The 11,989-nt window shown below is 40.5% G+C and overlaps 2 long non-coding RNA genes across 4 annotated transcripts; one reads left to right on the top strand and one right to left on the bottom strand.

Moving 5' to 3' along the window:
- Positions 1-2,107: 2,107 nt before the first annotated feature.
- Positions 2,108-9,950, bottom strand: LOC109493662. 3 transcript variants are annotated; one of them, XR_006588789.1, is made up of 4 exons: positions 9,888-9,950; positions 9,453-9,646; positions 5,865-6,049; positions 2,108-4,100 (listed from the first exon to the last, which is right to left on the bottom strand). It is a non-coding gene; the product is annotated as an uncharacterized LOC109493662 (long non-coding RNA). The 3 variants fall into 3 exon arrangements; XR_006588788.1 differs by having other exon boundaries at positions 9,453-9,698; positions 9,888-9,948; XR_002147948.2 differs by lacking the exon at positions 9,888-9,950 and having other exon boundaries at positions 9,453-9,880.
- LOC111557580 lies at positions 5,962-8,092 on the top strand. The gene is made up of 2 exons (XR_002737759.2): positions 5,962-6,081; positions 7,977-8,092. It is a non-coding gene; the product is annotated as an uncharacterized LOC111557580 (long non-coding RNA).
- Positions 9,951-11,989: the final 2,039 nt, after the last annotated feature.

Raw genomic sequence — 11,989 nt, 5'->3', positions numbered from 1 at the left:
TTGATTTTGTATCCTAGGGTTTTGCTGAATTCATGGATCAGTTCTAGCAGCTTTTTGGTAGAGTCAGGTTTTCCACGTAGAGTATTTTGTCATCTGCGAAAAGTTAAAGGTTGACTTCTTTGTCGATTTTGATACCTTTGATTTCATTTTGTTGTCTGAATTCTGATGCTAGGACTTCTAACACTATGTTAAACACTGGTGAGAGTGGACATCCCAGTCGTGTTCCTGATCTCAGGAGGAAAGCTCTTAGTTTTTCTCCATTGAGGAGATAATGGCTGTGGACTTTTCATATATGGCTTTTTTGATGTTAAGGTATGTTCCTTCTATACTGACTTTCTTGCGGGTTTTTATTAAGAAATGATGCTGTATTTTATCAAATGATTTTTCTGCATCTATTGACAGGTTCATATGTTTCTTATCCTTTTTTCTATTAATGTGATATATACCACTGATTGATTTGCAAATGTTGAACCAGCTCTGCAGCCCAGGAATGAATCTCACTTGATCATGGTTAGTAATTCTTTTTATATGCTGTTGAATTCGATTTGCTAGTATGTCACTGGGAATTTTCACATCCATGTTCATCAGGGATATTGGCCTGCAATTCTCCTTTTTAGTGGTGTCTCTGTCTGGTTTGGGAATTAAAGTAACGCTGGCTTCATAGAAAGAATCCAGAAGCTTTCCTTCCATTTCTATTTTTTGGAACAGCTTGAGAAGGATAGGTATTAACGCTGCAGTAAATGTCTGGTAGAATTCCCCAGGGAAGCCATCTGGTCCTAGACTCTTATTTGTTGGGAGATTTTTGAGAACTGATTTAATTTCTTCACTGGTTATGGTCTGTTCAAATTTTCTATTTCTTCCCATTTGAGTTTTGGTAGTGTGTAAGTGTCTAGGAATTTTTCCATTTCTTCCAAGTTGTCCAGTTGGTTGGCATATAATTTTTTATAGTATTCTCTGATAATTGTTTGTATTTCTCAGGGGTTCATTGTGATATGTCCAATTTCATTCATCATTTTATCTATTTGGTTCCTCTCTTTTTTTTTTTTTTTTTTGAGAAGTTTGGTTAGGGGGTCATCAATTTTATTTTTTAAAAAAACTGAGCTCTTGGTTTCATTGATGTGTTCTACTGGGTTTTTTTTTTATTCTATATTCTTTATTTCTGCTCTAATCTTTATTATTTCTCTCCTTCTCTGGCCTTTGGGTTTCTTTGCTGTTCTGCTTCTTACACAGGTTAATGATTACTATGTGTTTTCTTCACATTCACACAGTAAGATCTTGAGAGATCAATAAATATGGGGGTGAAACCCCTGTTTGGGGCTCTTGTCTCCTCCCAGACATTAGCTTCTCTTGTATTCAATTCTGCATCCTCTGGGTCCTCTGGGACCTCTGCCTATGGGAGAGGCCATACAGCCTCTACAAAATGCCCTTCTAGCATGGGAACTGCTTCTCCCCATGTGGCTTGTGGACCCCTCAGACCTCGCTGCCTGCTCCTGGAGGATTCATCCTTCCCACCAGAGCACCGCCAGGTATTGAGCTGCAGAATTTCTGACTCTGCCTTCCCCTGTTTATAGAGTGCTAATGGTATTGAAACCCTCTCCTATCTCCCTTTCTTGTTCACTTGTGGGTGTTTCCACTCTCTTTCTCTCCACCTACTTTCCCTGGGAATGCTTTTCCTGTACTCTACCCCCTTTCTCTGTCCTCTCTCTGCAAAAACAGGTCCCTACCCTCTGTGGCTTCTTTCTCCTCCACTTCACCTCTGTGCCATGTACCTGTCAAGTTATGCAGATAATCCTCAGACCAATTTTATAGGTGTGCACAATGGTTTGGTGCTGACCTAGTTGTATTTCAGAGACAAGAGAGGCAGAGAACTTCCATGCTGCTCTGCCTTCCTAGCCTCCCAAGATTTTTGTTTCTTGAGGTAGGCCTGTATCACTCTAAACTTCCTTCTTATAACTACTTTTGCTATGTTCCAAAGATTTTGGACCATCATGTTTTCAAGTGTCTCCATGTATATTGAAATTTGCTCTTTGATTTCTTCACTGACCCATTAATTGTTTGGTAGCATGTTGTTTAGTCTCCATGTGTTTGTGTTTTTCCTATTTTTTTCCCTTATGATTGAATTGCAGTTTCATATCATTGTGGTCTGAAAAGATGCTTCCTGATACAATGCTAACCTTAAATTTGAGACTTGTTTTGAGGCTTAACATGATCCTGGATAAGGTTTCATATGCACTTGGATGTATATTTTGTTTTGGGGGGATGGAATGTGTATATGTATTATCTGTTAAGCCCCTCTGTTCTAATATGTAACTTGTGGCCACTGTTTCCTTATTGATTTTCTGTCTGATCTATCCATTCGTGTTAAATTTTCCTACTATTATTTTACTGTCAATTTCTCTATGTCTGTTAGTATTTATGTATTTAGACGCTCCTATTTTGGGTGGATAAGTATTTATAATTGTTGTATCATTTAGTTTGACCTCTATCATTACGTGGTTAATTCCCTTCTCTGTTTCTTGCTACCATCTTTGTTATAACGTCTACCTTGTCTGATAAATAAGCATTGCTACCATGGGTTTTTCCCCCACTTCCATGGAATATCTTTTTTCCATCCTTTTGCTTTCGGTATGTGTCTTTAGGTCTGTAGTGACTCTCTTTTAGATGAGTCTTTTCTATCCATTTAGTCACTGTAACTCTTGATTGGAGCATGTGGCATGTAATCCATTTCCATTTAATTATTGATAGGTATGTATTTACTGCCATCGAAATTGTGTGTGTGTGTGTGTGTGTTGTAGTTCTCTGTTCCTTTCTTCTGCTTTCCTGCTTTTAGCATTATGCTTGGATTTGTCTTTATTGGGCATCTAGTATAGATTTAGATTTGTGGTTACTATGGGGTTCATATAGATCCTATATGGATTAGCAGTCTAGATTAAGTTGATGATCACTTAAGCTTAAATACATTTTAAAAGCACTGAAGTTTTACTCCCCGTTTTATGTATATATTTTATCTTTTTAATGTGTCCTTTGACTAGTTTTTGTAGATGTTAATTGATTTTACTACATTTTTACTACTTTTGTTTTAATCTCCATGCCAGCTGTTATAATGTAAACCAATGATTTTTTGATTTTATGATTCTATTTCACATTTGGCAGAAAACAGCCTTAGATTGATGTTTTAGTCCACTTACAGTAATTGTAACTACTCACAACATAGGATTTCTGCCATATTTCTGTGTTTCCTCCATATTCTATTGCCTTTTTATCTTTTAAGTATTTTGAAATACATATTTTAATTATCTCGTGCTGTAGACTCTAAGTTCTCTCTTGGCCAGCGAGAGAGCAGATGCAAGATTGAAAGCGAGACGGCTAATGTCCGGGAAAAGACAAGACCCCCAAGTAAGGGTCCTTACCCCATATTTATTAAAATCAGAAGGCTTACAAACGTGATGGGAGTGCACAAAGAGACAATAAATTGGTAAACATGAACTCATGGGCATGAGGGAAAGGGGGTTTTGAGGATATACGGTTGGGGTTTGGGTCAATATAAAACAATCCTGGCACCAGGCAGATGGTTGTTAACAGCAGACAGGAGGTGCCCTGTCTGTTTATCTTAGCCAACCTAGGGGATAAGACACAGCAAGTAACCTCAGGGTTAACAACACACCTTTTCTTTTGCTAATCAGCTCTGCTCTGCAGTTTCATCTACAGTGCAGTGGTCTATAGCCCTATTTACCTGTTTGCCTAATTTGGTCCTTCCTTCCTGTGAAAGCAGCTTTCTGCTATAGTACTAAATTGGGGGTGCACTTTTGCCCTGAATACCTAAGCTTGCTTACCTCATATGCCTTTGTATTGGGGGCCTTTGCGCCCCCCCTCCTCTATTCTGGGGGCAATCCTGTTTCCCAAGCGTGGATGTGAGCATCCTATGGCTTTGTAATTCTTTATGCCTTGTTAACCCATCAGTGCAGACTCAGGGAATTCCTAAGCTTATTCTCCACAGTGCCCCCTTTTTGTTTTTCTTGGTTCTTTTAGTTTTGTGTTTGAGGACCATCATGACAAGCTCCTGGTCCTTCTTTTGCTTTTGGATGGCTTGGAGGGTGATTCTGCAAAGACATAAAAAGAGACACGGTAAAAGCATTCCACTTTCCAGAGTTATCCAGAATTTGAGATGGGTGCTAGCTGTGAGAAAGGATTTACGTTGTGCCACATTTCCCAGGAATCAGCCCATTTTTAAGCTGATTTTCTACATATTGTAGCTGTTGGCACAATGTCGTATCTAAATTTTCTGTGTTGTCAGAGAGTTAGGAAGAAAAGACACTGTGAAGGTGTGCCTGGACAGCATCCCAAGCCTAGGGGTGATTATAAGGAATGCCAGTCATGCAGATATGCTGGTAGTTAGGGTCACAGGGCAGTTTAGAGTGGAGGAACAAGCCTTCCTGTTACTTTCCAATAAATTCCACTGCAGCCCCAAGAGCTTCGAGGCAGGCTGAAACTTGTTTATCAATGGAAGTCTGGCTTATAAATTCTTTGGTAGTGTTGACCATATTTATTAAGGACATGGGCTGTCTGGATAGTATGATGCAGGCTGATTCCAGCTACAGTGGCAGAGGCGATAACACCTACTGCTGCTAGGATGCCCATGATCAGTAGGCCAGCAAATCTTTTTTGCCTTACAGCAGAATGCCAGTGTTAAACAGGCTTGGAAAGCGCACCTAACTCCTGATAGATGTATACAGGGTTCTAGAGCTATTAACAGGAACCCAGGCTGAGACATGCTAACTACTAATAAGGAGGAGATATTTAATTGGGTGATGTTATCAGTACTTACGCAGGATATAAACCAACTCTGGGAGGTAGAGATATGATAGTTGTTGGATCTGTAAAGTGGAGGTAGCAAAGAAAACACAGGGAGAAGGGACACAACTAGTGGTCCATGCTAATTGATTGTTGTGCAGGGAGGCCCAAGTTAGGTTAGTATGCTGATTTACATAAATTTCACCGTGGCTAATGGTACGAATGAAGAAGGGAAGACCTAGCTTCCAAAGGTTAACAAGCCAACGTCCTTTTAATTTCCCTTTATGTGCAGAAATTGTAGGTCCAGACAAACCTCCATCTTTCCAAAAAATACTCTCCCTACTAAACTGGTCAAAGGATATGGTCTTTTTTCAATATTTTGTTTCAAGATGTCCTCTAGGACCCCTGTCAATAATAGTCCAATTACCCCAGTGAAGGTTATGCTCAGTCTCTCCATAACAGGTTGTCCAAGGAATATTATTCCAGGGGTTGTCTGAATATTTGAGACTAGAGCAAGCTATAACAGGAATGTGAGATATGCCTTTTTTTTTTTTTTTAAAGTATATCGAAGCTTATGGCTGAGAAAAAAAGTAAAATTGGCTTTGTAGAGGGTTTGGGCTGTACATGCAAAAGCCAGTTGATTTTTAAGACAAGCAGATAAATTGCTGAACTTAGTAACACACATAGGAGGCGCTGAAGTAAGCCATCACTGCGGTCTTGGCATATAAAGCTAATGTTTTTGTTCCGTTTGGAAGGGCGGGTTAAGACTGGCTCCTTCCATGAACTGTGTCATTATTGCTAATAGGAATATCTCAGGCTAGGAGTGTTAAGGTATCAAATATAGATGGCTTAAGGAGATGAGCCCAATATGAATATTGAGCTTGGCCTGAACAAATGAGGGCAAGGAGAAGAATCAGGGTTACACAAATCGAATTTTTGTTAATGACAGAAATCATGGCCATCAAATGTGAATCAGGGGTGTATATATAATATCATTGTGTTATAAGAGGATGCCGGCCTGGTTAGACAGGCATTTAAGGCTTCCCCATGTTATATGAGGGGCAAAGACTTACATTTGTGGACTGGCTTCAGGATGAGGAGTCCGTGAAGAGGCTTCCTCCATCTTGAAAAAGAGGGGCGGTGGCCACTCACTCATTCTCCGGAAGTCTTGATTCATTGGAAGATATCCTACAGGTCTCCACCATGCCATGGTAAGGCTTCACCTTACCCCGAGAGGGGATCCACAGAGGTCCGGAATCTGAAAGAACATGAGCATATCCTCGACCCCAGGTGAGTTTAGTGAGCCCAGTTCGTGTGGGCCCCTTTCAAGGGTTTTGCACAGCACCATAGGGTGAGAGGGTTTATATTATTTTGAAAAATGTCACTCAGCTACAGTTAGTCCTTGAGGATTAAGATTTAAAAAGCTAAGAGTAATCATAGTATGATTAAGAAGGAGCTGAGGTTGTAATGCAGACAACCAGGGGTATCTCCCCCTTTTTGTTTTTTTAACATGTTTTTGAGAGTAATATATGCTTATTTTACAACTGTTTCACCTGTGGATTATAAGGAATGGGTAATTCCAACCAAGGCTTAAGTAAAACAACTTAAAAGGGCGTGTTGTCCTGTTGTTTTACCCTTTTTTAAAAAATTATTAATTTACTTATTACCATTAACAAAAATGTATCTTTCTGTGGTTGTCGTAGGATGCACTAATTTTATTTTGGCTCAGCAGTAACTTATATATTGATCATCCATCGGCAATTGGGGGAGGGGGCTAAATGACCAAAGTTAGGGTCTATTCCCCTGGCTTTTTTAGCAATGCCCATATAAATATGTTTCAGCCATGTGGATACCCATTTGTGGCATACAATGGGCTATGTTTAGTAAAATGGCTTCCATGTATCTTTGTAAAAGCCCTTCATATATTATCCATTCTTCATATGGTAGAGGCATCCATTCCTCTGCTAAACAGGAACAACACAAATGTGGAGGATTTGGAGGCTGGCACCAAGAGTATTGCCATCATTTTCCCAGACTTTGGATCAAAGGAGGGGGAATCTTAATCTTAACCCTGTGTGTTTTTAAAATGTATTTATTTTAACCTTAGTCTGTTCTGAGCACATGTAAAATTTCTTTTTAAAGATTTTTCTTCACGAAACTTCTACAACTTTTTTTGCATTTAGATTTTGTCCCAAGGCATTTCTTTTCAAATAACCAGTCTTATTTAGGACAAAATTACTTTCTTTTACCTTCAACAAAATTATATTTCCATTTCTTATGTCTTTTTGTCATATCTACTTTTCTACATACAGAGTTGCTTTTCTTATTTTTATCAGTTTTAACTACATTTAGTAGATAAATTTTAATTCTTAGAAACTTCAATCTCCAGTGAAAACTAAGTAGTAACCAACTGTGAATTGTCTGTTATATGAGAAAATTCTTTAGGTGGTAGACTTATGAATCCATTAAGCATAAAGCATGTTTTTTTAATGGATTTTTTTTTTTTTTTTAGCATTTATGCATTTTTGAAAGGCAGAGAGAGAGAGAGAGCGTGAATGGGGGAGGGGCAGACAGAGAGGGAGACACAGAATCTGAAGCAGGCTCCAGGCTCCGAGCTGTCAGCACAGAGTCCAACATGGGGCTCGAACTCACGAACTCTGAGATCATGACCTGTGAGATCATGACCTGAGCCGAAGTTAGCCGCCCAACCGACTGAGCCACCCAGGCGCCCCTTTAATGGATTTAAATATTCGTAGTTGTTTTGTTTTGTTTTTTGACTTAAGTCAGAAGCATAAACCTATGTTAAGTACAAAATGCTTCAACATTCCATTTGATTTAGAAGAGGCCTAAATGTCTGAAGAACTTAATTTATCATTTAAGCAAAACGTTCAAGTCTTAGGTTACCAAAGACCCTGAAAGCTATCTTAACAATTGCCCATGAAAACTATAAGGCAAAAAAAGTTAACCATTAAGTCATCCTTTATGTTAACAAATTGGAACAGAGATAACATGAGCTTATTTGACCTTTAATAGACCTTAATAGAATAAGGATCTATAATTTAAAAGATATGCCTATCTTAACATTTCATCTGTGTCCCCTTAAAAGTTTACCATTGTTAATTTTTTTCCTGTGGAACCAGTGAGGAAATCTTAAGTTTAAGGGGGTGTTTTTTCCTTTTTGACAGTGTGGGGAGGAGGAGCTGATGCTACATGAGACACCGAAGAGCCAGATTTGAAGGCTGCACCCAAGGTAATGCAGAAACAGGAGGAGTGGGGTGGGAAGGGAAGGCAGAAAAAGTGAGGTGCCTCCAAGAGGCCTGAAGGCAGACAAAGGCACAGAGGGCAGAGAAAAGAGTTCACGTGGTCCTAAAGCCTGTCAGCTCAGATAGGTGAGCAGATATCAATTTTTGTTTTGTTTTGTATTATTTGTTTTGTTTTCCACTAGTGGAATTAGGCAGTCTATGTCAGGCCAGAGAAGACAGGGAAGTTCCCCGAAACAAAAGGAGTTTCGGCAGCTGCTTGGGAATATTCCTTAAAATCTCTATCCAGAGATAGACTAGCCAGAGACAATTAGCTCTAGTCATCATACTCATTAATCCAGGAAATGAATGAGGGAGAAGCCCTCACGTGTAGTTAAAAGTAACTAGCGTGTATAGGGAGAAACAGTAAGAGATAGAGTCTCCTATATTAGGGATAACCTGTGTAAAATACACTGCACTATTTTAGTGGACTGTTTTACTGACAATGATAGGAAGCTGGGCTTGCTGCCTTGGATGGGAATATTGCCCTGTGCCAGAGAGTTGTTAAAAAGACCCGAGAACAACAGCAGCAAAGTTCTGCATAGCACGAGTCATGCAAGCACATGAAACTCTGGGGCACAGATAGCATACTGGGCTAGGGTCAGAATGATGTCCATAAGAGAGCCCCAGTCCCAGACACACATGGAATAAGCACCACAAATATTTTCTAAAATGCCAATTGTAAAAGGGCTGTGATGGACATACAGCTGAACTGATTTTTGCAATTCTTTTACTATTGGAAAGAGCAAGCCTTCATGGATGTAGTGCCCATTTTTCCTGATAATGGGAAACAGCTGGAATTTACTGGCCTCATGGGGTTTTTAAATGTACTTTTTCATTGGGCTAAGGACTTTATCAGAGCCGGCTGGTGAGGTTTTTAGAGGCTCAAGATCGCCCCACCCTTTTGGGGGAGGAGGTGTATCTTTTGGCTGTACAGGCACCAGAGGCACAGCCTGATTATAGGGGGACGGAGGTTTTTCCTCCCTTTTAGATAACTCTGTGTCTTCATATACATTGTCCAATCTCAAGGGGAGAAAAGCAGTATGGATGATGGACCAGGTGAGGATTACCTCAGGGGGACATTAGCCTTTTCAGAATGCCAGGCCTTCAATGTTTTCTTTATTTGTTCCCATACTTCAAGATCTTAAGTTCCTTGTTCTGGGGACCAAGGGCAATTTTGTTGGACAGTCAGCAATAATCTAAGGAGAGCCTTATAATTTAGAGCAGTCCATGCTGTGTCTCCTAGGGACTGATGAATTCGAATATAGCACTTTTGTTTAGGGGCTAGGGAGCCTCCCATGGTAGAGCTCTCAAAACATCCTGTGGCAGCAAATCCTAATATAGTTCCGCTTTATCCCTTACCTTGTCAGATAGAGACTGTATCCGGTGCGATTGTTTTCTTGGAGCCCCTTAATCGTTCTGCAGCATCATGCAGTCCTCGTGTCGTACCACCTCTTGGCCATGTTGGCTCCTTGCCCACGTTGGTCCACAGTACCCCTTTCCTTCTTTCACCTCAGGGTCACCATCTGTTGTAGACTCTAAGTCCAAAGTTCTCTCTTGGCCAGCAAGAGAGCAGATGCAGGATTAAAAGTGAGAGATGGCTAATGTCTGGGAAAAGACAAGAGCCCCAAATAAGGGTCCTTACCCCATATTTATTAAGACCAGAAGGCTTACAAACGTGATAGGAGTGCACAAAGAGACAATGAATCGGTGAACATGAACTCATGGGCATGAGGGAAAGGGGGTTTTGAAGATATACGGTGTTTGGGGTTTGGGTCAATATGAAACATGGGGCACCTGGGTGGCTCAGTCGGTTAAGTGTCCAACTTCAGCTCAGGTCATGATCTCACGGTCCGTGAGTTCAAGCCCCGCGTCGGGCTCTGTGCTGACAGCTCAGAGCCTGGAGCCTGTTTCAGATTCTGTGTCTCCCTCTCTCTATGCTCCTCCCCTGTTCATGCTCTCTGTTAAAAATACAATAAAAAATAAAATAAATGAACGTTAAAAAAAATATGAAACAAAATCCTGGCTCTGGGCAGATGGTTGTTAACAGCAGACAGGAGGTGCCCTATCTGTTTATCTTAGCCAGCCTAGGGGATAAGACAGAGCAAGTAACCTCAGGGTTAACAATGCACCTTTTCTTTTGCTAATCAGCTCTGCTCTGCAGTTTCATCTACAGTGCAGTGGTCTATAGCCCTATTGACCTGTTTGCCTAATTTGGTCCTTCCTTCCTGTGAAAGCAGCTTTCTACTACAGTACTAAATTGGGGGTGCACTTTTGTCCTGAATACCTAAGCTTGTTTACCTCATATACCTTTGTATTGGGGGCCTTTGCCCCCCACCCCCCTCCTCTATTCTGGGGGCAATCCTGTTTCCCAAGCGTGGATGTGAGCATCCTATGGCTTTGTAATTCTTTATGCCTTGTTAACCCATCAGTGCAGGCTCAGGGAATTCCTAAGCTTATTCCCCACAATCTTGTCATTTATTTTGCTCTACATCTCTTAGTTGTTTTCTTTTTGATTTTCCAGGGAATTACTAGTAATATAACAACCTAGCTTGCATTAACACCAAATTCTTTTAATAGTATCCAAAATACTTGTTCATATACGGTTGTTGTCCTTGTGCCTTCCTTTGTGCTGTTACGTCACACAAAATCTCTTGTATATTTTGTGCCAACAACACAGATTGGTGCTTTATGCAGTTCTTTTAAATCAAGTAGGTTAAAAACAACAAATACATTTGTACTGTCTTTTATATTTACCTCTTTGTAGTTAATACTTTCTGATGCTCTTTATTTCATCATGTGAGTCAAGTTTTCTCCATGTTTTTTCATTTAGTATTAATGACCTCTATTTTTTTTAATTTGAATTTTTTTAATTCTGTATTAAAAAATTTTTTTTAATGTTTATTTGTAGAGAGAGAGAAAGAAGAAAGAGAGAAGTGAGAAAGAGAGAGAGAGAGAGAAAGAAGAGAGAGAAGTGAGTGGAGGAGGGGCAGAGAGAGAGGGAGACACAGAATCTGAAGCAGGCTCCAGGCTCTGAGCTGTCAGCACAGAGCCCGACGTGGGGCTCAAACCCAAGAACTGTGAGATCACGACCCGAGCTGAAGTCGGACGCCCAACCGACTGCGCCACCCAGGCGCCCCTTAAATTCTGTATTTTTGAGAGAGAACACATGCAAGCAGGGGAGGGGCACAGAGAGAGGGACAGAGGATCTGAAGTGGGCTCTGCACAGACAGCAGCTTCAGCTAAGCGAGCCTGATGTGGGGTTTGAATTCATGAACCGTGAGATGATGACCAGAGACAAAGTCAGATGCTCAACCAACTGAGCCACTCAGGCACCCCAAGCATCTGACTCTTGATTTTGGCTCAGATCATGATCCCAGGTTTGTGGGATCAAGCCCCATGTAGGGCTCCGCACTGAGTGTGAAACCTGCCTTCCCTCTGCCTCTCTCCTCTGTGTGAACTCTCAAAAAATAAAAGATTTAAAATATTTTTATTCAAGGGTACCTGGGTGGCTCAGTCAGTAGAGCATCCAACATTGGCTCAGGTTATGATCTCAGGTTTGTGAGTTTTTGTTTTTAATTAAGTAATTTATTTTTAATTTGCATCCAAGTTAGCATACAGTGCAACAATTATTTCAGGAGTATATTCCTTAACTCCCCTTACCCATTTAGCCCCCCCTCCCACAACTCCTCCAGCAACCCTGTTTTTTCTGTATATTTAAGAGTCTCTTATGTTTTGTCCCCCTCCATGTTTTTATATTATTTTTGCTTCCCTTCCCTTATAGTCATCTGTTTTGTATCTTAAATTCCTCATATGAGTGAATTCATGTGGTATTTGTCTTTCTCTAATTTTGCTTAGCATAATACCCTCTAGTTTCATCCACGTAGTTGCAAATGGCA

Source organism: Felis catus, chromosome D4 (assembly GCF_018350175.1).
Source record: "Felis catus isolate Fca126 chromosome D4, F.catus_Fca126_mat1.0, whole genome shotgun sequence".
Lineage (NCBI taxonomy): Eukaryota > Metazoa > Chordata > Mammalia > Carnivora > Felidae > Felis > Felis catus.
This window is presented reverse-complemented; position numbering and strand designations above follow the sequence as displayed.